Consider the following 24,082-nt stretch of genomic DNA (forward strand, 5'->3'; position numbering starts at 1 on the left):
GATACGAAAAGGATGGATTATATTACTATATTATTGTTATTATTATTATTATTATTATTATTATTGCAACCAATTTTCCTCCATCTAGCGAGACACTAGAGAAAATATGTGTGTGTCAATTTTTTTTTTGGTTATCAGTCTACTGACTGGTTTGATGCGGCCCGCCACGAATTCCTTTCCTGTTCTAACCTCTTCATCTCAGAGTAGCACTTGCAACCTACGTCCTCAATTATTTGCTTGACGTATTCCAATCTCTGTCTTCCTCTACAGTTTTTGCCCTCTACAGCTCCCTCTAGTACCATGGAAGTTATTCCCTCATGTCTTAGCAGATGTCCTATCATCCTGTCCCTTCTCCTTATCAGTGTTTTCCACATATTCCTTTCCTCTCCGATTCTGCATAGAACCTCCTCATTCCTTACCTTATCAGACCACCTAATTTTCAACATTCGTCTATAGCACCACATCTCAAATGCTTCGATTCTCTTCTGTTCCGGTTTTCCCACAGTCCATGTTTCACTACCATACCATGCTGTACTCTAGACGTACATCCTCAGAAATTTCTTCCTCAAATTAAGGCCGGTATTTGATACTAGTAGACTTCTCTTGGCCAGAAATGCCTTTTTTGCCATAGCGAGTCTGCTTTTGATGTCCTCCTTGCTCCGTCCGTCATTGGTTATTTTACTGCCTAGGTAGCAGAATTCCTTAACTTCATTGACTTCGTGGCCATGAACCCTGATGTTAAGTTTCTCGCTGTTCTCATTTCTACTACTTCTCATTACCTTCGTCTTTCTCCGATTTACTCTCAAACCATACTGTGTACTCATTAGACTGTTCATTCCGTTCAGCAGATCATTTAATTCTTCTTCACTTTCACTCAGGATAGCAATGTCATCAGCGAATCGTATCATTGATATCCTTTCACCTTGTATTTTAATTCCACTCCTGAACCTTTCTTTTATTTCCATCATTGCTTCCTCGATGTACAGATTGAAGAGTAGGGGCGAAAGGCTACAGCCTTGTCTTACACCCTTCTTAATACGAGCACTTCGTTCTTGATCGTTCACTCTTATTATTCCCTCTTGGTTGTTGTACATATTGTATATGACCCGTCTCTCCCTATAGTTTACCCCTACTTTTTTCAGAATCTCGAACAGCTTGCACCATTTTATATTGTCGAACGCTTTTTCCAGGTCGACAAATCCTATGAAAGTGTCTTGATTTTTCTTTAGCCTTGCTTCCATTATTAGCCGTAACGTCAGAATTGCCTCTCTCGTCCCTTTACTTTTCCTAAAGCCAAACTGATCTTCACCTAGCGCATTCTCAATTTTCTTTTTCATTCTTCTGTATATTATTCTTGTAATCAGCTTCGATTCATGAGCTGTTAACCTGATTGTGCGATAATTCTCGCACTTGTCAGCTCTTGCCGTCTTCGGAATTGTGTGGATGATGCTTTTCCGAAAGTCAGATGGTATGTCGCCAGACTCATATATTCTACACACCAACGTGAATAGTCGTTTTGTTGCCACTTCCCCCAATGATTTTAGAAATTCTGATGGAATGTTATCCATCCCTTCTGCCTTATTTGACCGTAAGTCCTCCAAAGCTCTTTTAAATTTCGATTCTAATACTGGATCCCCTATCTCTTCTAAATCGACTCCTGTTTCTTCTTCTATCACACCAGACAAATCTTCACCCTCATAGAGGCTTTCAATGTATTCTTTCCACCTATCTGCTCTCTCCTCTGCATTTAACAGTGGAATTCCCGTTGCGCTCTTAATGTTACCACCGTTGCTTTTAATGTCACCAAAGGTTGTTTCGACTTTCCTGTATGCTGAGTCTGTCCTTCCGACAATCATATCTTTTTCGATGTCTTCACATTTTTCCTGCAGCTATTTCGTCTTAGCTTCCCTGCACTTCCTATTTATTTCATTCCTCAGCGACTTGCATATCTGTATTCCTGATTTTCCCGGAACATGTTTGTACTTCCTCCTTTCATCAATCAACTGAAGTATTTCTTCTGTTACCCATGGTTTCTTCGCAGCTACCTTCTTTGTACCTATGTTTTCCTTCCCAACTTCTGTGATGGCCCTTTTTAGAGATGTCCATTCCTCTTCAACTAAACTGCCTACTGCGCTACTCCTTATTGCTGTATCTATAGCGTTAGAGAACTTCAAACGTATCTCGTCATTCCTTAGTACTTCCGTATCCCACTTCTTTGCGTATTGATTCTTCCTGACTAATGTCTTGAACTTCAGCCTACTCTTCATCACTACTATATTGTGATCTGAGTCTATATCTGCTCCTGGGTACGCCTTACAATCCAGTATCTGATTTCGGAATCTCTGTCTGACCATGATGTAATCTAATTGAAATCTTCCCGTATCTCCCGGCCTTTTCCAAGTATACCTCCTCCTCTTGTGATTCTTGAACAGGGTATTCGCTATTACTAGCTGAAACTTCTTACAGAACTCAATTAGTCTTTCTCCTCTTTCATTCCTTGTCCCAAGCCCATATTCTCCTGTAACCTTTTCTTCTACTCCTTCCCCTACAACTGCATTCCAGTCGCCCATAACTATTAGATTTTCGTCCCCCTTTACATACTGCATTACCCTTTCAATATCCTCATACACTTTCTCTATCTGTTCATCTTCAGCTTGCGACGTCGGCATGTATACCTGAACTATCGTTGTCGGTGTTGGTCTGCTGTCGATTCTGATTAGAACAACCCGGTCACTGAACTGTTCACAGTAACACACCTTCTGCCCTACCTTCCTATTCGTAACGAATCCTACACCTGTTATACCATTTTCTGCTGCTGTTGATATTACCCGATACTCATCTGACCAGAAATCCTTGTCTTCCTCCCACTTCACTTCACTGACCCCTACTATATCTAGATTGAGCCTTTGCTTTTCAGATTTTCTAGTTTCCGTACCACGTTCAAGCTTCTGACATTCCACGCCCCGACTCGTAGAACGTTATCCTTTCGTTGATTATTCAATCTTTTTCTCATGGTAACCTCCCCCTTGGCAGTCCCCTCCCGGAGATCCGAATGGGGGACTATTCCGGAATCTTTTGCCAATGGAGAGATCATCATGACACTTCTTCAAATACAAAAAAAAAAAAAAAAAAAAAAAATGGTTCAAATGGCTCTGAGCACTATGCGACTTAACTTCTGAGGTCATTAGTCGCCTAGAACTTAGAACTAATTAAACCTAACCTAAGGACATCACACACATCCATTCCCAAGGCAGGATTCGAACCTGCGACCGTAGCGGTCGCTCGGCTCCAGACTGTAGCGCCTAGAACCGCACGGCCACTCCGGCCAGCTCTTCAAATACAGGCCACATGTCCTGTGGATACACGTTACGTGTCTTTAATGCTGTGGTTTTCATTGCCTTCTGCATCTTCATGTCGTTGATCATTGCAGATTCTTCCGCCTTTAGGGGCAATTTCCCACCCCTAGGACAAGAGAGTGCCCTGAACCTCTATCCGCTCCTCCGCCCTCTTTGACAATGCCGTTGGCAGAATGAGGCTGACTTCTCATGCCGGAAGTCCTCGGCCGCTAATGCTGATTATTTATCAAAATTTAGGCAGTGGCGGGGATCGAACCCGGGACCGAAGACGTTTTGATTATGAATCAAAGACGCTACCCCTAATTAATAGAGTAAGGGAGTTTCATGTACCATACGATTGCCTTTTCCGATCTTGTAGAGCAAACAATACGCCGGTGAGGCAGACCCTGATTGCCGCGCACGCTACGGTCCGTTCCCCGGATTGTAGCAGGTGTCGTATCGCGTAGGTGCTGCCTTGGAAGGACGTCTGGGAAAACAGTTGGGTACTACAGCACAGCTGGTTGTTTTGTAGTATTATCTGTCCGCGGAGCCCGCCAAAAATCATAAAATGACACCACACTATCTGGTCAGGCTAACGTGACCACCTGTCAAAATCCTGGGTAAACACCCTTTGCTCGTTTTCAAAGCTCTATCTTTTCCTGAGTATTACATGTGTAAAGGTGACTGATGCTTTAATAGGACCATAAAATCATAAAGTTTGCATTCCGTAGTCTGTAAATGTTCTATGAGTGCTGCTTTGGTCACACGGAATCCACCTTTTGCTGCGCGCAGATGCGGGAAGAGAGTCAGAGAGGTTCTGGGAGGTACGTGAAGCCATTACGACTCCAGTGCTGTGGGCCAGCTGCGCCATATTTTTCAGATGAGAATCCGTGGCGCCAACAGCCCAATCGAGATTTTAAATCCGGGGGTTTTGATGGCCTGATGTGCACGGTAGACTCACGCTGGTGCTCTTCGAATCACGCATGTACACTGTGGGCTTTGTGATACCTTGCAGTGTCCTGCTGGTAGATGCCACTGTGTCGAGGAAAAGACAAGCTGCTTGTGGAACTGGACATGGCTCCCAAGGACAGATACATGCTTGTGTTCATCCATCATGCCTTCCAGAATGACGAGATCACCCAGGGAATGCGGCGAAAACATTCCCCTGATCATAACGTTCCCTCCCCCGGCCTGGGCCCGTCCGACGATTGCTGCACGGCCTTACACACGAACGATCACCTGTCAGATTGAGCATAAAACGTGACTCACGCTACAAAGGCCACCTGTCGCTACTCAGTGGCCGCCCGGTTGCGCTACTGGGGTACAAATTCCAACCTTTGTCTCCAATGAACAGCAGTCATCATGGTTACATGAACCAGGTTACTCGCCGGCCGAAGTGGCCGTGCGGTTAAAGGCGCTGCGGTCTGGGACCGCAAGACCGCTACGGTCGCAGGTTCGAATCCTGCCTCGGGCATGGATGTTTGTGATGTCCTTAGGTTAGTTAGGTTTAACTAGTTCTAAGTTCTAGGGGACTAATGACCTCAGCAGTTGAGTCCCATAGAGCTCAGCGCCATTTGAACCATTTTTGAACCAGGCTACTCCTGCAGAGACCCGTACGGAAGAACGTTCGCGGAACAATCATTGAGGAGACACTGTTGGTAGCCTCTACGTTCATCTAGGCCAGGGCTTCCCCTTAGGGGTCCGCCGGCTCTTTCTAGCGGGTCCCCGGTCTCCTTTCACCAAATTGTGTAGAATAATGAGTAAAATTATTGAATAAAAATGTGAAAATCAAATTCATCACTGTTTTTCGTATGAAAAACGTGTACTTTTACTTCAGGTCGTATTCCCAAGCAGCCTTTGCGGTTCCTAGTGAGAACGCCTACACAGTTCAGTGCCGGAGAGTGCGGCTTCTCTGATCGACTGTTTCGCAACAATACGGGCGTCGTTTGTGCGCCGGCTCGCGGCGCTAGATGCGCTGAAACCTTTGACGCATGCGCGGAGCGAGCTTTGTCGACCAATCACAGCGCTCGCTGGCACGTATGCGGCCCCAGGCATCATTAAATGTTAAACTTGCTTTGTCAGTGCACTACCTATTTCGTAAGTCGATTTTTGGCCAGTTTATTACTTCTAACATGGATCGGTTGCTGAAGTCAGGACATCGAAGGAGGGTGCAGTTTCTCCATCGCCTTCACAACAAGGAAAGTTTCCAGTTGAAATGAATGAGAAGGGAGGACGACCAAAGGAAGCACAATCACAAGAAGCTCCACAGCCGGATTTATTATGTGAAAACTCTGCAAGTACTCCATTGGTTGCAATATCCTGTGGAAGTGGAATAACCAAGAAGCGTAATTACAACAAAAGCTATTTAGAAATGGATTTTTTGGAGACAAAGGAGGGTAAAGCTCAGCGTGTAATTTGTGGGCGAGTCCTTCCGAACAGTTCAATTGTTCCAGTTAAACTGCGCCGTCATTTTGAGGTATTCACCCGGATTTCCAGGCTAAAGACATCTTTTGAGATTTTCTCAAAAGGAAGAATGCTGAACCAACTGCCTCTCAGCATTGCATGAAAACTCATGCAAAAACGAATAATGAAAATTCATTAAAAGCTACTTTCTTGGTTAGTTATGGAGTGGCAAAAACAGGCAAAGCTCATACCATTGCAGAAAATCTCATAAAGCCGTGTGTTAATGATATTATTTCTTGCATGCTAGATGAAAAGGCAGTGAAACTTGTATCTTCGGTGCCATTATCAAACAATACTGTCAAGAGACGCATTGTTGACATGTCAAATGATATGAAAGACACTCTTGTTTCTCGCATTCAACAATTCATTTGCTCTGCAGATAGATGAATCCACTGATGTTGCAGGATTAGCGATTCTATTGGCTTTTATGGACGCGCAAATAGCGGAAATTAAACTTAGGTTAATAGCGTGTAAGACTAGGGACTAATGACCTCAGCAGTGAAGTCCCATAGACTCTACATACATTTGAACATTTTTCTTCGAATTTCACGAAAAACCACACACACGCACACACACACACACACACACACACACACACACGACTGTTACGAACGTGTGAAATGTCAACTACCAAATAATTTTAATCAGGCTATAGTGAACAAAGGGAGTAAATCCACTAGTAAGTGTCTGGATACAGTGGGAATTCAAATTGGATCGTTAATTGCAAGTTGTTTTCAGTCATCTCTAAACCAAAGACTATTGATACTTCAGGGTGGGGGGATCATTGGGAACATGGCACTTGCATTAAGAAGCTTTCAGTTCCCTTGGGTTTCGCTCTGAAATTTAAAGTTACCGTGCTCTTGACTGACTAGGGGTCCGCCATGGATTTTCAAACTGAAGAAGGGGTCGTCCAGCTGAAAAGGTTGGGAAGCCCTGATCTAGGCGATCAGCTGCTCGACAGTACCATTTGCCCGTACACATCTCTGCAGCTATCGTTCACCCTTGTCATCTATGGCCTGTGGTACAACACACTTGTCTCGGGGCTTATTTTGGATAGCACCATTTTGCCAAGCAGGGTATACTTTAACCACAGCCGGCCGCGGTGGTCTCGCGGTTCTAGGCGCGCAGTCCGGAACCGTGTGACTGCTACGGTCGCAGGTTCGAATCCTGCCTCGGGCATGGATGTGTGTGATGTCCTTAGGTTAGTTAGGTTTAAGTAGTTCTAAGTTATAGGGGACTGATAACCACAGCAGTTGAGTCCCATAGTGCTCAGAGCCATTTTGAGCCTTTAACCACAAGGGCACGTGAACAGTTTACATACTTAGCCGTTTCCGAAATGCTACCACCCGTGGCCCAAAAGCCAATGATCATACCTTTTTCGATGTCAGACAAATCGCTTCGCTTCCTCATTATGACAACCACTGCACTGTTTTTCGTTACAGTCCACTGCCAGTTCGAGCGAGGTGGCGCAGTGGTTAGCACACTGGACTCGCATTCGGGAGGGCGACGGTTCAATCCCGTCTCCAGCCATCCTGATTTAGGTTTTCCGTGATTTCCCTAAATCGTTTCAGGCAAATGCCGGGATGGTTCCTTTGAAAGGGCACGGCCGATTTCCTTCCCAATCCGTCCCTAACCCGAGCATGAGCTCCGTCTCTAATGACCTCGTTGTCGACGGGACGTTAAACACTAACCACCACCACCACCACCACTGCCAGTTCCACCTGCCTTCTGTGAGTGGTTATTGCACCTTGACAGAGACAGCGACCACACTGATGTGATGGACCGTGTACGTAACAAAAGTTATTCTAATCCTGTGTAAACGAAAGTGGCTATAGAACACAGATTGACCAACTGAGATACTGTTGTTAAGTACTGCTATTGGGTATGGCGGAGAGAGTGATCCTTGAGTGTTGTTTTGTTTTGATGAAGAAAAATAACATATACACAAGTACGTGATCTTGCAGGACAGTCGACGCTGGAGTGCTGAAAATTCTCATAATTTGCAACAGAAGACTCTGCATGATGAGTGAAAAGGCGCATCGCGTGTACTTAGTGCAACACGAATCATCGGGCCACTCTTCTTCCACTAAACTACAACTTCTGATAGGTATGTGAACAGAATGTTGGCACCTGTTTCCAGAGAACTAGCAACTAATTAATAATTATAGCGTTAATGATCGAAGCAGAAGAAATGAACTAAAATGTGTTCTGCAGCCGGTACTGGAACCCGGGTCTTCTTGCTTGCTTTTTTTTCCCATTTTGTTCGTTGTTGATCGTTGTGTTTGGTCGTTGCGGCAGTCACATGACATCCGTTCGAGTTCGTTGTTGGTCCTTTCACTCAGACTTTTTTTTTTTCTTTTTTCTTACAGAGGCCAACCAGCTCTCTGACCCAACACGCTGAGCTACCGTGCCGGCAATAGGCAGAAATGCCAACCATTACACCACTGCAGTACAATGGTCAACATCGCTGGACGAACTACCCAAGTTTTGTGCCCTCAACTTGGGTAGTTCGTGCAGCAATGTTGACCATTCTACTGCGGTAGTATAATGGTTAGCATTTCTGCCTAGCAAGCAAGAAGACCCGGGTTCGAGTCTCAGCTGCTTCGATCATTATCGTATATAATGAAGAGACTTAGATGTCCCAGGGAAACATTTTATTATGAGATATAAAAAGTTATAACGTTATCACATTCTGTAAAATGCAAGAGCCCACACAGCTGACACTTCTACATCTACATCTACATCTATACTCCGCGAGCCACCTTACGGTGTGTGGCGGAGGGTACTTATTGTACCACTATCTGATCCCCCCTTCCCTGTTCCATTCACGAATTGTGCGTGGGAAGAACGACTGCTTGTAAGTCTCCGTATTTGCTCTAATTTCTCGGATCTTTTCGTTGTGATCATTACGCGAGATATATGTGGGCGGTAGTAATATGTTGCCCATCTCTTCCCGGAATGTGCTCTCTCGTAATTTCGATAATAAACCTCTCCGTATTGCGTAACGCCTTTCTTGAAGTGTCCGCCACTGGAGCTTGTTCAGCATCTCCGTAACGCTCTCGCGCTGACTAAATGTCCCCATGACGAATCGCGCTGCTTTTCGCTGGATCATGTCTATCTCTTCTATTAATCCAACCTGGTAAGGGTCCCATACTGATGAGCAATACTCAAGAATCGGACGAACAAGCGTTTTGTAAGCTACTTCTTTCGTCGATGAGTCACATTTTCTTAGAATTCTTCCTATGAATCTCAACCTGGCGCCTGCTTTTCCCACTATTTGTTTTATGTGATCATTCCACTTCAAATCGCTCCGGATAGTAACTCCTAAGTATTTTACGGTCGTTACCGCTTCCAATGATTTACCACCTATGGCATAATCGTACTGGAATGGATTTCTGCCCCTATGTATGCGCATTATATTACATTTATCTACGTTTAGGGAAAGCTGCCAGCTGTCGCACCATTCATTAATCCTCTGCAGGTCTTCCTGGAGTACGTACGAGTCTTCTGATGTTGCTACTTTCTTGTAGACAACCGTGTCATCTGCAAATAGCCTCACGGAGCTACCGATGTTGTCAACTAAGTCATTTATGTATATTGTAAACAATAAAGGTCCTATCACGCTTCCTTGCGGTACTCCCGAAATTACCTCTACATCTGCAGATTTTGAACCGTTAAGAATGATATGTTGTGTTCTTTCTTCTAGGAAATCCTGAATATATTCTATGAGAATATTAAGCGGCGCTTTTGATGACAGAAGCTTTCCTACACAGTTTCTGTACTGACATCGGGCAGCGGTATCTAAATTCGTCAGTGGATACAATACCATTACCTTAAAAGGTTTTACAGTTCGAGAATGTATCCAGCTGTGTTAGTAGGCGCTACTGTCGTACCAGTGTGACGTGCTAAATAGCGCGAACGTGTTTTCAGGTTTTCGTCCAATTTCGTCCAAAGTCAGCTAAAGACGCCCACACGAGTCCGAAAGGGCCTCATGATTTCCACCGATCGGACGCAGACTTTCCGGTATTGATTTCTGCGTAACGTTGGAGACCGTACTTGCGTGAAACACCCAACACATTGATCAGAACAGCCAAGGTTGGAACTAAATGCGACGCCTTGTCTATAGGTGCAATAGATTTACAAGTAACGGATAATGTCACACTGTTACTATTCCGCTGCACTGAATTTACTACAATTGCTCGTGCTGGCAGTTTGTGAGAAAAACTGGTACGTGGTGTTTTATTTTATTGTAATTGGCGTGAGCCATCGCATTCTGTCAGAAACCTATTTCATAGCCGTATTTGAACATTACAACTGTTGTGTTGTTTCGTAAATGGATAAATATTAAGACAGAAACGACAGCAAGACCCGATGCACAGTCTAGAAATATTTATTTTCCTATAAACTAGCTGCCACCTTGAAAGCTGTGAGTGTTACTTTTTGCAGGAATTTTTCTTGTTTTGGATGTTTGAAACCGCGCTTGTAAGATCTGAATTGCGTAACATTGAGTCTGGACAGAGATGCTCTGCCGCACAGGATGAGTGAAAGGTGATCTTTTCTCTGCGAAGATTCCCGTCAGATTTTTCTGTCGATCACGAGAGAGGAGAGAAGAAAGTTAGTTGAACTTTGGTGTTAGATATGAAAAATCGAGTTTTGGTTTAGTAGCAGCAAGGGACAAACAATTTTTGGAATTACGTTATGAATCAGTAGATGACATATTATGGAGAGAAAAAAGAACTGATTTTTACCTTGGTACTAATAATGGATTACAGGTAATTACTAAGTTTGTGTTATTTGAGGAAGTGGTTTGATAATGCAGCTTTGTTGTTTAGTCAGACATACAGGCCAGGAATCTTTTTGCTTTAGATTGTTTTCAGCATTTATCGATCAGTGAGAGAGAAATGGATGTTAGAATTAGATTTTGGAATTTTGTTTAGGGAGAGGGTATACATGTGAAGTTCAGATTCTTTTTAATTCTTGGACTATTGTTACGTGATTTTTGAAATTTCATTAAATGTTCTTCAGTCAAAGGAAATGAAATGCCGGCCGGGGTGGCCAAGCGGTTAAAGGCGCTACAGTCTGGAACCGCGCGGCCGCTACGGTCGCAGGTTCGAATCCTGCCTCGGGCATGGATGTGTGTGATGTCCTTAGGTTAGTTAGGTTTAAGTAGTTCTAAGTTCTAGGGGACTGATGACCTTAGAAGTTAAGTCCCATAGTGCTCAGAACCATTTGAACCATTTTTTTGGAAATGAAATTGGAATTCGGTTCTTTTAAACCAGAGTCATTGTCCACATCGCAAGAGTGAATTAATTCAACAATTATGAACCAAGAATGATAGCAATGTTTAAGTATGCGTTGCACCTCTGCGATACGTCATGCCATGGTTATTGGTAATGATACGTCCGATTCACTTCTATTGATGAGTCACCTTGTAGTGGACGTGATACAGCGTTGTACACGATAGTTCTGTATTCGAATCGAGAGTTTGCCGACATGATGTTTACTTACGGAAAGGCAAATGGGAAAGGGCGGCGCGCAGCAAGATTGTATCAGGAGACCTATCCCCGTCGACAACAAGCACAGCATTCAATGTTGGCAACACTGTTTCGCCATTTCTCTGAGACAGGCTCGTTTCAGGAAGCAGGTAATCATGAAGGACGTACCCGAAATGTTCAGAATTGGAGGAAAATGTGATTAACATTGTGCAAGGTGACCGCCGTATCAGTACCAGGCGGTTGACTCGCCAGTACAGGGTAAGGCAGGCGACCGTGTGGAACATTCTCTATGGTCATTTTTACTATCCTTATACTTACAGCGTGTGCAGGGCTTACTGGCTACAGACTTTCCACATGGGGAGCAGTTCTGTCACTGGTTTCTTCACCAGGCAACCACGATTCCCGGATTTGTGCATCCATCCTCTTCAGAGATGAGGCCATCTTTACGTGTACTGGTATCTTCAACTTTCATAGTATTCATCTGTGGGATACTATGCACAACCCCCGTGGTATGGTGGCAGCGAATCATCAGCATCGGTGCAGCCGGAATGTGTGGGCCGGGATAATTGGCGACCGAATTTTAGGACCAGTCTTCCCTCCAGGTCACCTATCAGGCTGGAACTATCGCGTTTCTTGCGGGTGACTCTGCCTTCCTAGCAGGAGGAACTGCCATTGCTGATTCGAAGGGTTAACGTCCGGAAGCATCTCAATTGTGTCTTCCCTGGTCAATGCATCGGATGAGGGGCTCCAACTCCATGACCTGATCGTTTACTGGATCTCAGCCCGTGCGATTTCTGATTATGGGTCCGTCTCAAAAGTATCGTGTATGCACCGCCCATTCCAGATGTGGAGACAATGGAGTAGCGTATTCATGCTGCCTTTGACACTGTTCGGATGTAGCCTGGCCGATGTGAACGTGTGAGACAAAAAATACTAAGGCGCGTACACGCATGCGTTGAGGTCCATTGGAACCATTTTCAACACATACTTAACTGTGGCTGCATGGCCCAGCGTGCATTAGACCGCAGTCTCTGTAACAAAGTATGATTGAATAAATGGTCTCTAGCATGGAAACCATGCATTTCAGGACATAAGTTCATTAGACCGTTTTTGTTCCTCTCATCGATAAAGTTTGTACACGGTGGAAAAAAATCACCCTGTATATATGTGGTTCAAAATGGTTCAAATGGCTCTGAGCACTATGGGACTTAACTTCTCAGGTCATCAGTCCCCTAGAACTTAGAACCTAACTAACCTAAGGACATCACACACATCCATGCCCGAGGCAGGATTCGAGCCTACGACCGTAGCGGTCGCGCGGTTCCAGACTGTAGCGCCTATAGGTATATATGTGGATATATGTATATTCTTGCCTGTTATTCGGTTAAACTTCCACAGCACGTTGCCGAAATATCGCAGAACTTATTTCGTGTTTCACTTGTGGCAGTGCCTTCTCAGCGTGAAAAAAGAGGAAGTGACGTCAGAAAACTCGTACAGTGGCCGGTTCCCGTGTGAGGACGGCTTCACTGCTCTCCGCGCTGCGTCTTGCCGCAGACTTTGGCCCAGAGCGAGCGTCGTCGCTACGGGCCCGAACAGCAGACTGAAGACTGTCTGTCCACCACGACCAACGCAGCTTCCAGCGGTTTGTAATATGTGACTAGTTCTCCGTGTATCCGTACACAACGAGTGCATACTGTATGTGCATATACCTGCTACTGGCACTCGCATAAAACACAAAAAATTAGAAAAATTAATAAACAATATCCAATTCAGAGAAATTAATCTTCTCTACTACTGACAAGAACGCAGGGAAACGAATAAACTAAATATTGTGTGCAAACTAGTGTTTCTACGCAATTATATTTATCTAAACTGCAATATGTCACACTTTGTCTACGATTCTGGGTATGTTCTTCCACTTCCAAATAATCTAATATTTTATTTTTGTCTCCGTTTAGTTATTTAATTTTATGTTGTTGGTTTTTTTAAACATTTGTACGTTTCTAAATAATAATCACTTTGAGGAAATTTAAAAAGTTGCAATTTTGTTGTTACTTTTCCAGAGAGAGAACTAACAAGTGGATAATCGGACCTGTTAGTCACGGATTATGATGAGTCTCAGGTATGTTGTAGAGCGATATGTCCCGAGTACCCGGCTAGCCGCTTCCGATGGGACCATCCCCACTTTTTGAGAAAATCGATGTTGAATTTTTATGCATACCGCCTATCTCCGTAGCGTGGTGCGGGGGCTAAGATTTGCGGCTCACGCGCTGGTGGTACGGGTTCCAACTTCACTTTCTGTATTTCTTTCCCCATCGTACAAAGTATTATTAAACAGTATATGACATGCAAAATTATTCAAATATAGCCATTTTCTTTGTAGTTCTTTAGTAAATCAATCATTACAGCAAACATTCTTCAAATGTATATTCCGTTTGTGGCTCGTAGTTAAAATTCCACATATTTTGACAGCTGCAATGAGTTACGTACGATGGACGGAGTATTAGCAGCTGTTGAAGGATTCCAGATTTGGACGAAAGTACTCATTCCTAATTTTGAAGTCGATCACGTAATTAATACCGATCAAACCGGCTGCCAGTATCAATCGACGTACAATAAATCACTTGCGTCACAAGCAGCGAATACCGATTTGAACAAGATTAGTCTTTCCTTCACAGCATTGAATAACACAAGTGTACCAGGAAAAATATACCCTTATATTTTCTTATGTGCAAGAACCATCCGGGGAATCTGGTCGGATCGTTGACAATAGAGTTACGACCTTGACTTATAAATTTAAAAAATGTAGTTGTGACTTGCCTGTATTCATGGAAACTGACGGAAGCGCCGCACGAAGAGTTTTTAAAGAAAAATTTCTTTAGATTATTAATTTTTGCGGAGGGCGGACTATATCCAGATGAAAGACAGGCATCTACCTCCACTATAAAAATCATCACACCCTGATGTACTCCGTTTTGCCAACCCTGTGATGTTCGTTTTTACAGGCGCGTTAAGAGTTTCACGAAAAATATTCAAAATGCTCCCGGCTTGCTAAACACTAATAGTCAGATCGCTTCGAGGGAACATCCCATAAAAATACATTCTTGAACTCTGCAACAGTTTAATGCACCTGTTTCCACGTGAAATATCAAATACAAGTGGTTCGAATCCAGATTGATCGTAGAAAGAACGATATTTTTGAATCCAAACGAACTATGTTTTCCGGTATTGTTTCTGAAAAATCAGGACTGCATGGTAACACCTTCAGTAATTCGTTTGGTGCTCTACGAATTTGTGTCTCGGTTGTTCCTGTGACAAACATCATTCGGAAGTGTGTTGTTGATTTATTAATGATATTATTACGGTGAAACAGACTATTTTTGAATAATTTTGCGTGACGTATACTATCTAATAATGTTCTGTATGATGAAATAAAAAATAAAAAAGGGAATAACTGGGGAGTACCGCCAGCGTCGGAGCCATGGCCTTACCTCCTGTACTACACTCCCTCTGTCGAAACTTGACGTTACCTGATATCGGATGTGTGCATTAAATTTCAACATCTATTTTCTAGAAAACTTGGGAGCCATCGCATGAAAAGTCGATAGCCAGGTAATCAGGACAGGTCCCTCTATGACATACGCAAGACTCATCAAACTCCGTGATTAACAGGTCGGATGGTCGCCTTGTTAGTAATGTATCGACAGGCAGCAGAGTGATTCGATAGCAGTCTGAGGTCGATAGACCGGAGATAGTTTTTGTTGGCTGGTAAACGGGGAAATGACGTGTTTGTTGCAACAGCTTTATGGACTGTTTTTTTCTGTGTGTGGAGTGGAATGTGAACTTAATGTACTTACTAAGTGATTTTAGTTATGACTTATTGTCTCAGAAAATAGTAACGTGAGAAGTAAATCCGTTGGAAGAGAGGAGAGACGGATTCGATATGTGGACTGCTGTTGATGCAGAGTGCGGACTGCAGAGCTAAAATATAAAAGTACTAAAGTGCTTGTCGTGATGCACTAACATTTCACGAAGTAATTTGACATTTACGATGCGCGGACAGACGAGTAAAAGGGACCGTTTTTAATACTGATTGCGCGATGTGAACTATAAATATAGACTTACTGAAGTGCTTCTCGTCATAAACTGATATCTAAGAAAAATATATAAAAACTGAAACATTAGAATAGTGGTGAGAAAGATATGTTAAGTGCAGTGAAGCCGCTGGATAGTTTGTTTCCTGTGCGAGGTATGTTTCTCCCACGTCAGCAGCTACAGGTACTTCAGTGAACCAGGAGACTGTAAATACAGCATTTCCTACTGCGTCACTATACAACTGAGTGCCATCAATAGTACAATTACAGCGTCAGTTCTTCATAAGAATAACGTTCTTCAGGCACGATTTATGGGCCGTCAACGCGGGTGACGGCAAGTCGTTTCTCACAGTTTCCGTCCAACATTCGAACAGTCTGTCTGTAGGTGGCTCTCTTCTCCACGAAAAAAGGTAAAGGATGTGTTTAACGAATGTGAAAAAAGTTTTAATGTTTACATATACGTCTTCATAAAATAAGGAAGATTTGCTACGAAACAGTCACTAGTCCATCCGAATTTCATTCTGGAGACTAATTTTACGTACTTTAATAGCTGCGGCCTTTGTCGGTAGCCTTGGGCGTGTGGAAGGGATAGGTCCATACACGAACCTACATCTACATCTGCATAGAATTATGGGACATGTTTTATACTCAACAATTACGACGTTTTTGGAAAATGAACATCTCCTCTATAAAAATCAACACGGATTCCGCAAACAGAGGTCATGCGAAACTCAGCTCGCTCTGTTCCTCCATCAGATCTACATCGCAGTGGACAACGGCGCTCATGTTGATGCCGTATTCCTTGATTCCAGTAAGGCGTTTGACACCGTCCCTCACTGCCCTTTAATGAAAAAAATACGAGCTTACGGAGTATCGGAGCAGACTTGCAACTGGATTCAAGACTTTCTTGCAGATACAATGCAACACGTCGCTCTTAACGGAACTAAATCGACAGATGTAAAGATAATATTCGGAGTACCACAGGGAAGTGTGATAGGACTGTTGCTGTTTACAAAATATACAGGGCTATTACAAATGATTGATGCGATTTCATAAATTCACTGTAGCTCCATTCATTGACATATGGTCACGACACACTACAGATACGTAGAAAAACTCATAAAGTTTGGTTAGGCTGAAACCGCAGTTCAGGTTTCTGCCGCCAGAGCGCTCGAGAGCGCAGTGAGACAAAATGACGACAGGAGCCGAGAAAGCGTATGTCGTGCTTGAAATGCACTCACATCAGTCAGTCATAACAGTGCAACGACACTTCAGGACGAAGTTCAACAAAGATCCACCAACTGCTAACTCCATTCGGTGATGGTATGCGCAGTTTAAAGCTTCTCTATGCCTCTGTAAGGGGAAATCAACGGGTCGGCCTGCAGTGAGCGAAGAAACGGTTGAACGCGTGCGGGCAAGTTTCACGCGTAGCCCGCGGAAGCAGGGAGCTAAACGTACCACAGCCGACGGTTTGGAAAATCTTATGGAAAAGGCTAAAGCAGAAGCCTTACCGTTTACAATTGCTACAAGCCCTGACACCCGATGACAAAGTCAAACGCTTTGAATTTTCGGCGCGATTGCAACAGCTCATGGAAGAGGATGCGTTCAGTGCGAAACTTGTTTTCAGTGATGAAGCAACATTTTTTCTTAATGGTGAAGTGAACAGACACAATGTGCGAATCTGGGCGGTAGAGAATCCTCACGCATTCGTGCAGCAAATTCGCAATTCACCAAAAGTTAACGTGTTTTGTGCAATCTCACGGTTTAAAGTTTATGGCCCCTTTTTCTTCTGCGAAAAAAGCGTTACAGGACACGTTTATCTGGACATGCTGGAAAAATGGCTCATGCGACAACTGGAGACGGACAGCGCAGACTTCATCTTTCAACAGGATGGTGCTCCACCGCACTTCCATCATGATGTTCGGCATTTCTTAAACAGGAGATTGGAAAACCGATGGATCGGTCGTGGTGGAGATCATGATCAGCAATTCATGTCATCGCCTCCACGCTCTCCCGACTTAACCCCATACGATTTCTGTGGGGTTATGTGAAAGATTCAGTGTTTAAACCCCCTCTACCAAGAAACGTGCCAGAACTGCGAGCTCGCATCAACGATGCTTTCGAACTCACTGATGGGGACATGCTGCGCCGAGTGTGGGAGGAACTTGATTATCGGCTTGATGTCTGCCGAATCACTAAAGGGGCACATATCGAACATATGTGAATGCCTAAAAAAACTTTTTGAGTTTTTGTATGTGTGCGCAAAGCATTGTGAAAATATCTCAAATAATAAAGATATTGTAGAGCTGTGAAATCGCTTCAATCATTTGTAATAACCCTGTATAAATGATGTAGTAGAAATCGTCGGATGCTCTTTAAAACTATTCGCAGATAATGCAGTTGTCTACACCAAAGTAACAACGTCAGAAGATAGTAAGAATTTGCAGAACGACTTGCAGAAAAACAGGTTTCCTCGTCAAAAGTACCCATTTATGTTAGTGCCATGCTTGACAAATTAAATGGATACTTAATAGAGCAAAATCAAAGTTGTATTGAAGAACTATGCCAGACAATGAAGCGCGAGATAAACACAAGATTGGTGACGCTGAAGCAGGAGAATTAGTTGCTCAAGCGACATTGCTAGATCCAAGGACCAAGTCTCATGATCTAGAACCTAGAAACGCAGAAAAAACGATAGGTGACTCAAGAAGATGTGTGCTACGCTGAAGCAGGAGAATTAGTTGCTCAAGCGACATTGCTAGATCCAAGGATCAAGTCTCATGATGTAGAACCCAAGTTAAATACTGACCAAAACAGTCAAGACATTACTAGAAACAACGAAGAGTCTCCAATGGTTCAAATGGCTCTGAGCACTATGGGACTTAACATGTGAGGTCACCAGTCCCCAAGAACTTAGAACTACTTAAACCTAACTAACCTAAGGACATCACACACATCCATTCCCGAGGCAAGATTCGAACCTGCGACCGCAGCAGTCGCGCGGTTGCGGACTGAAGCGCCTAGAACCGCAAGGTCACAGCGGCCGGCGCAGAGATTCTAGTTGCCCAGTATACTGACCTTGTTGATGAATCATAACGAGGTAACCTGTCTTTGATTCGTTTATAAAAAAAAGCCCAAATTTGTTGGTGGACATCTTCAGTCCTCTGGTCACTTGCTTCAAATTGTGACGGGTCTCAGGCAACGAGATGATTTATCTGCAGACTGCAGAGCGTCTGTAATTGTACGAATACACGGGATGATTCCGGGATGATGTAACAGGCTTTTAGGATGATGGAGAACGATAAATGTATTAATTTGAAGTAAGGATCCCTGTACCGAAGGCGAATGAGTCGAAAGTTATAAACAAAACCGATCTGATGGTTCAAATGGTTCAAATGGCTCTGAGCACTATGGGACTCAACTGCTGTGGTCATAAGTCCCCTAGAACTTAGAACTACTTAAACCTAACTAACCTAAGGACAGCACACAACACCCAGCCATCACGAGGCAGAGAAAATCCCTGACCCCGCCGGGAATCGAACCCGGGAACCCGGGCGTGGGAAGCGAGAACGCTGCCGCACGACCACGAGATGCGGGCGAAACCGATCTGATACCTTTGACAGTTGAATACATGTACCGGCCGGTTCTTGTGTTGCGAAGAGATAGGGTTGGTAACTTTCAGTGGTGGTAGTGTGAACAAGAACTAGAAAAAATGTCCAAAAAAACGTGGGCTCTAAAGTGCGTACCTTAACAGCTATGAACACTTGCTCAGTAGAGCAGTAGAGGAGATGTGTTTTACATTAGCGAAGATGAACGAATTGTCATAGCTCCTCAGGTATGCAATTTAGAGCCCACGTTTATTGGACATTTTTTCTACCTTTTATCTACACTACCACCACTGAAAGTTGCCATCCTTACACTCTTCGCAACATAAGAACCGGTACATGTATTCAACTGTCAGAGGTATCAGAACGGTTTTCGTTTATAACTTTCGACTCGTTCGTTTCCGGTACAGGTATCCTTACTTCAAATTAATACATTTATCGTTCTCCATCATCCTAGAAAGTCTGTCACATCATCACGGAGTCACCCCGTGTATACGTACATTTAGAGACGCCCGCGCCTATAACTCTGACGCTCTGTAGTCTCGTTGGATGTCGTTTCCGGACATGGGTTCCTATTCAAAATACGATGTACTCACTCACCTCTTCAAGTCCTAGAAGTGTGTAACGGGAATTTCCGACCACCCTGTATGTTGTGTTAGCCTCAGGAGATAGAAACGACTTCAAAGTGTTGATCGCCACAAAAATGCAAACGAATTTCTCCTTCTCCATGAGAAAGCAAGGCGCACACAAGTCTGCGCACCCGAGACGAGCTCACAAATCTTCATATGGCCGTTCTTCGTCACAAACCGTACATCCCGGATCTCGCACTTTCCGACTTCCAACTGTTTGGCCCAATGAAGTCTGCACTCGGCGAGAAGCAGTACGTGGCTAATGGGGAGGTTATTGGTGCTACAAGACGTTGCCTCCGACGTCGACCAGTAAAATGGTACCATGTGGGCATACAGGCTCTCCCAATAAGGTGGCGATAGGCCGTCGCACACAGCGAAGATTCTGTTGTAAAATAGAGTTTTGTAGTCAAAAGAGCGGGGAATAATGTGGCGTGTTCTAATCCCGAATAAAACCAATTTGGAATGAGATTTTCGCTCTGCAGCGGAGTGTGCGCTGATATGAAACTTACTGGCAGATTAAAACTGTGCGCTGGACCGAGACTCGAAGTCGGGACCTTTTCCTTTCCCGGGCAAATGCTCTACCAACTCTTTTTTCCACTTTGTTCGTTGTTTATCGTTGTGTTTGGTCGTTGCGGACGTCATATGACATCCGTTCAAGTTCGTTTTTTATTTATTTTTTTATTACAGAGGCCAACCGGCTCTTCGACCGAACATGCTGAGCTACCGTGTCCGGCTATTGTTCGTTGCGTTTGATCTCGGCGGACGTTACAAGATATCCGTTCAAACGAAATTACAATGAAATGAACACCCTTAGCTGCTTACACGCATGGACATACGTCAACGGGGACAGATGAAAATGTGTGCCCCGACCGGCACTCGAACCCGGGACCTCCTGGTTACATGGCAGACGCTGTATCCATCTGAGCCACCGAGGACACAGAGGATAGCGCGACTGCTGGGATTTATCTCTGGCACGCCTCCCCTGAAACCCACATTCTCAACGTATTGTCCCGCACTACATTCGTAGTGCCCCCGCCCATTATACTCATTACTCGCGGCGCGTTGCCGATTCCCGTAAGAGTTCGGGCACTGTTTGTGCATCCGCACAGAGGAAGAAGATGGTCAAGTGGCCAGTGAGCCTTAACTATATATATACTAAGATGGTATCTGTTCTGTCGGACATGTCCGGAAGAACAGATACCATGTTAGTATACATCCTTTCAAGTTGTTCGTTGTTACCTTTACTCAGTTTTTCTGTTACAGAGGGCAAGCAGCTCTCTGACCGAACACGCTGAGCTACCGTGCCACCTTTTTTCATTTTGGTCGTTGTTGATCGTTGTGTTTGGTCGTTGCGGACGTCACATGACATCCGTTCAAGTTCTTTTGTTGATCCATTCACTCAGTTTTTTTATTACAGAGACCAACCAGCTCTCTCACCGAACACGCTGAGCTACCGTGACTCACGGCCCATGCTCACAGCTTTACTTCTGCCACTACCTCGTCTCCTACCTTCCAAACTTTACAGAAACCCTCTTGCGAACCTTGCAGAACTAGCACTCCTGACAGAAAGGATATTGCGGAGACATGGCTTAGCCACAGCCTGGGGGATGTTTCCAGAATGAGATTTTCACTCTGCAGCGGAGTGTGCACTGATATGAAACTTCTCAGTTGGTAGAGCACTTGCCCGCGAAAGGCAAAGGTCCAGAGTTCGAGTCTCGGTCCGGCACACAGTTTTAATCTGCCAGGAAGTTTCATATCAGCGCACACTCCGCTGCAGAGTGAAAATCTCATTCTGAAAAACATCCCCCAGCCTATGGTTAAGCCATGTCTCCGCAATATCCTTTCTTTCAGGAGTGCTAGTTCTGCAAGGTTCGCAGGAGAGCTTCTGTAAATTTTGGAAAGTAGGAGACGAGGTACTGGCAGAAGTAAAGCTATGAGGACGGGCCGTGAGTCGTGATTAGGTAGCTCAGTTGGTAGGGCACTTGCCCGCGACAGGCAAAGGTCCCGAGTTCGTGTCTCGGTCCGGTACACAGTTTTTATCTGCCAGGAAGTTTCAAAATTAACCTGATTAAAAAAAAAATGTGTCGCATTACTTATTGAACGCGTCTCGTATATTACGAAAACTAATTATCCACTGACAGTCCCTTGGTGTATGCCCGAAATTATGTTCACCTCTGAAGATATCACTGCACTGAGAATGAAATGCTGTGTTGTGTTTGCTAGGAACTCTTCAGTCGAATCAAAACAGCTGGTCTGATATTCAGCATGTTCATATTTTGCTCACCAGGTGGAAGCTCCGCGTCGTCGTCGTTATCCCCACAGTTGTACAACGAGAAACATTGCTACGAACGGTATTTGCGTATATAATGATACGGCCGTTGACTCGCCGCTCCCACTTAGTACGTATTCATTACGACAAATGTGGCCGCGCGGACGAGCCAGCCGATCAGAGCAAGGGATGACCGCAGCGCAAACACACAGGGGGGACGCCGCCGGCGGTCACCCGAGACGCCCGCCGAAGCCGAGCAAACAACATTGATCCGCGAGCGGGTTCCCGTTACCGTGGCAACCACACAGCTCGTGGGAAAGGCCGCGGGGCAGGGGTGTGGGGGATGACGGAGTGGGGGGAGCGGCCGCACTGGCAGGTCTGTCATTAGCTGGCGGTGGAGGAGCCAATCAGCGGGCCTAACGAGTGTGGGCTGCGCTGTAATGCGATTCCGATCAGGGGTAGCGACAGGGAGGCCCGCGTCTGCTTGCGCAGCGGCCCGGCCGGCGCTTATGCCGTAATGAGTGGCTGCCGGCGAGCTAACGAGATGAATTGCCCGCGCGTACTTCATTTCTCGAAAAGTACCTGCAAATACGGGATGGAACACAGTAATGAATAGCCGGTCTAAGTATGATGTTACGGCTCAACTGTCTGCCTTACAGTGCTCGTGTGCTCTTCCCGTTTCACCACACAGTGTACGAGCATCAGCCGGAAAGTAACGCCAGCAGTTTATTCCTCTTCTAATTTACAAGTGAAAAAAGAAAAAAATTACACAATATGTAGTCAAAACTAGGACTGTTGATAGAATACCGATACATCGGTGTATCGACATTTTTCCATGCAATATCGATGCACAAACAAATAATTTTACACCGATATAGCGATGTCGAAATGGCAATGCCGAGTCCTGAGATGTTTATTTTATATTATATGTTTTCGCAATTTTCGATAAATATTTGAAGTTGTCCTTTTGAAATTGCAGTAGAACATGATTTTACTTTCACTGTATGAAGGAGTCTTACTATGTTTTGAGCTTTCATCACTTCCCGTCTTTCTCTTTGACTGTGTGAAGTAAGTCAGTTGTACACCTCAAGAATAACATTGACAATTACTGCACAAACAGCTGTATCCATGACCATGCAACAAGAGAGAGACTCAACTTACATTTACCAAGAAAAAATAAACATAAAACTCAAAACAGCATTTTCTACCAAGGAATTAAAACTATACAATAAATTACCAAAAGAGATTAAAGAAATTGCAGAAATACACTTATCCGAAAAGGCAGCTAAAAAGTACCTGTTATGCAATACATTTTATTCATTGAAGGATTACTTAGCTAAAACAGACTAGGGGTTTGATAAAAAAATGTTATACAAATAAATAATAATAATAATGATTACAAAATAGCCAACGTTCCACATAACACCTTCGCTTTATGTTTTTTTCCTCCTTTTTTCCTTTCTAGACATACTTACCGCCAAGCTATGCATAGCAAAATACCAACACCTCTTCCTCTTTCTGAGCTCAACATCTCATTGATTATGGAGGGATGCTGACTCAGTTTTCCAGGGTAGCAAATGGGAAGTTGCGGTACAGAAAATGGCACAGAGATCACCAGTGTGTGTGTGTGTGTGTGTGTGTGCGTGTGTGTGTGTGTGTGTGTGTGTGTAGTGAGTGACGTGTTATGAAACAATGTGTGTATAGTGTGTGCAATGTCTGATAGTGAGATATGAGTGAACATTGTGGGTTTACATTATTTAATAAGTTATTTGTAAAAAAATTATTGTATACCAGGAGTAAATCTAGTGATTGTCTCCAACTAGAAGCCTGTAAATATATGTGTATACGATTTAGCTTATTTTAAATTGATCTAAATCTGTAAATACTTTGTCACGTCCTATATCCTTGTAAAAAAGAGATCTACAGATGATTAAAGCTACTACTACTACTACTACTACTACTGCAAGTGTAGATGGAACATAGAAGAAGTCTGATTGCGCTGGTGCAGGGAAGGGGGGGGGGGGGGGAGTAGCCGTGTGAACGCAGTAACAAGATATCCTATGTAAAGAAATATCACAACACTTACAACAGTTGCGTTAAAATTTTTCTTCACATCGGCATTCTTCAAAAACAGTTGCTGAAACTGATGAACAAAAATCTAATGACAAGATTAGTATTTGCTATGAACGGAG

The sequence above is a fragment of the Schistocerca nitens genome, chromosome 4 (genome assembly GCF_023898315.1).
Source record: "Schistocerca nitens isolate TAMUIC-IGC-003100 chromosome 4, iqSchNite1.1, whole genome shotgun sequence".
Taxonomy (NCBI): Eukaryota; Metazoa; Arthropoda; class Insecta; order Orthoptera; family Acrididae; genus Schistocerca; species Schistocerca nitens.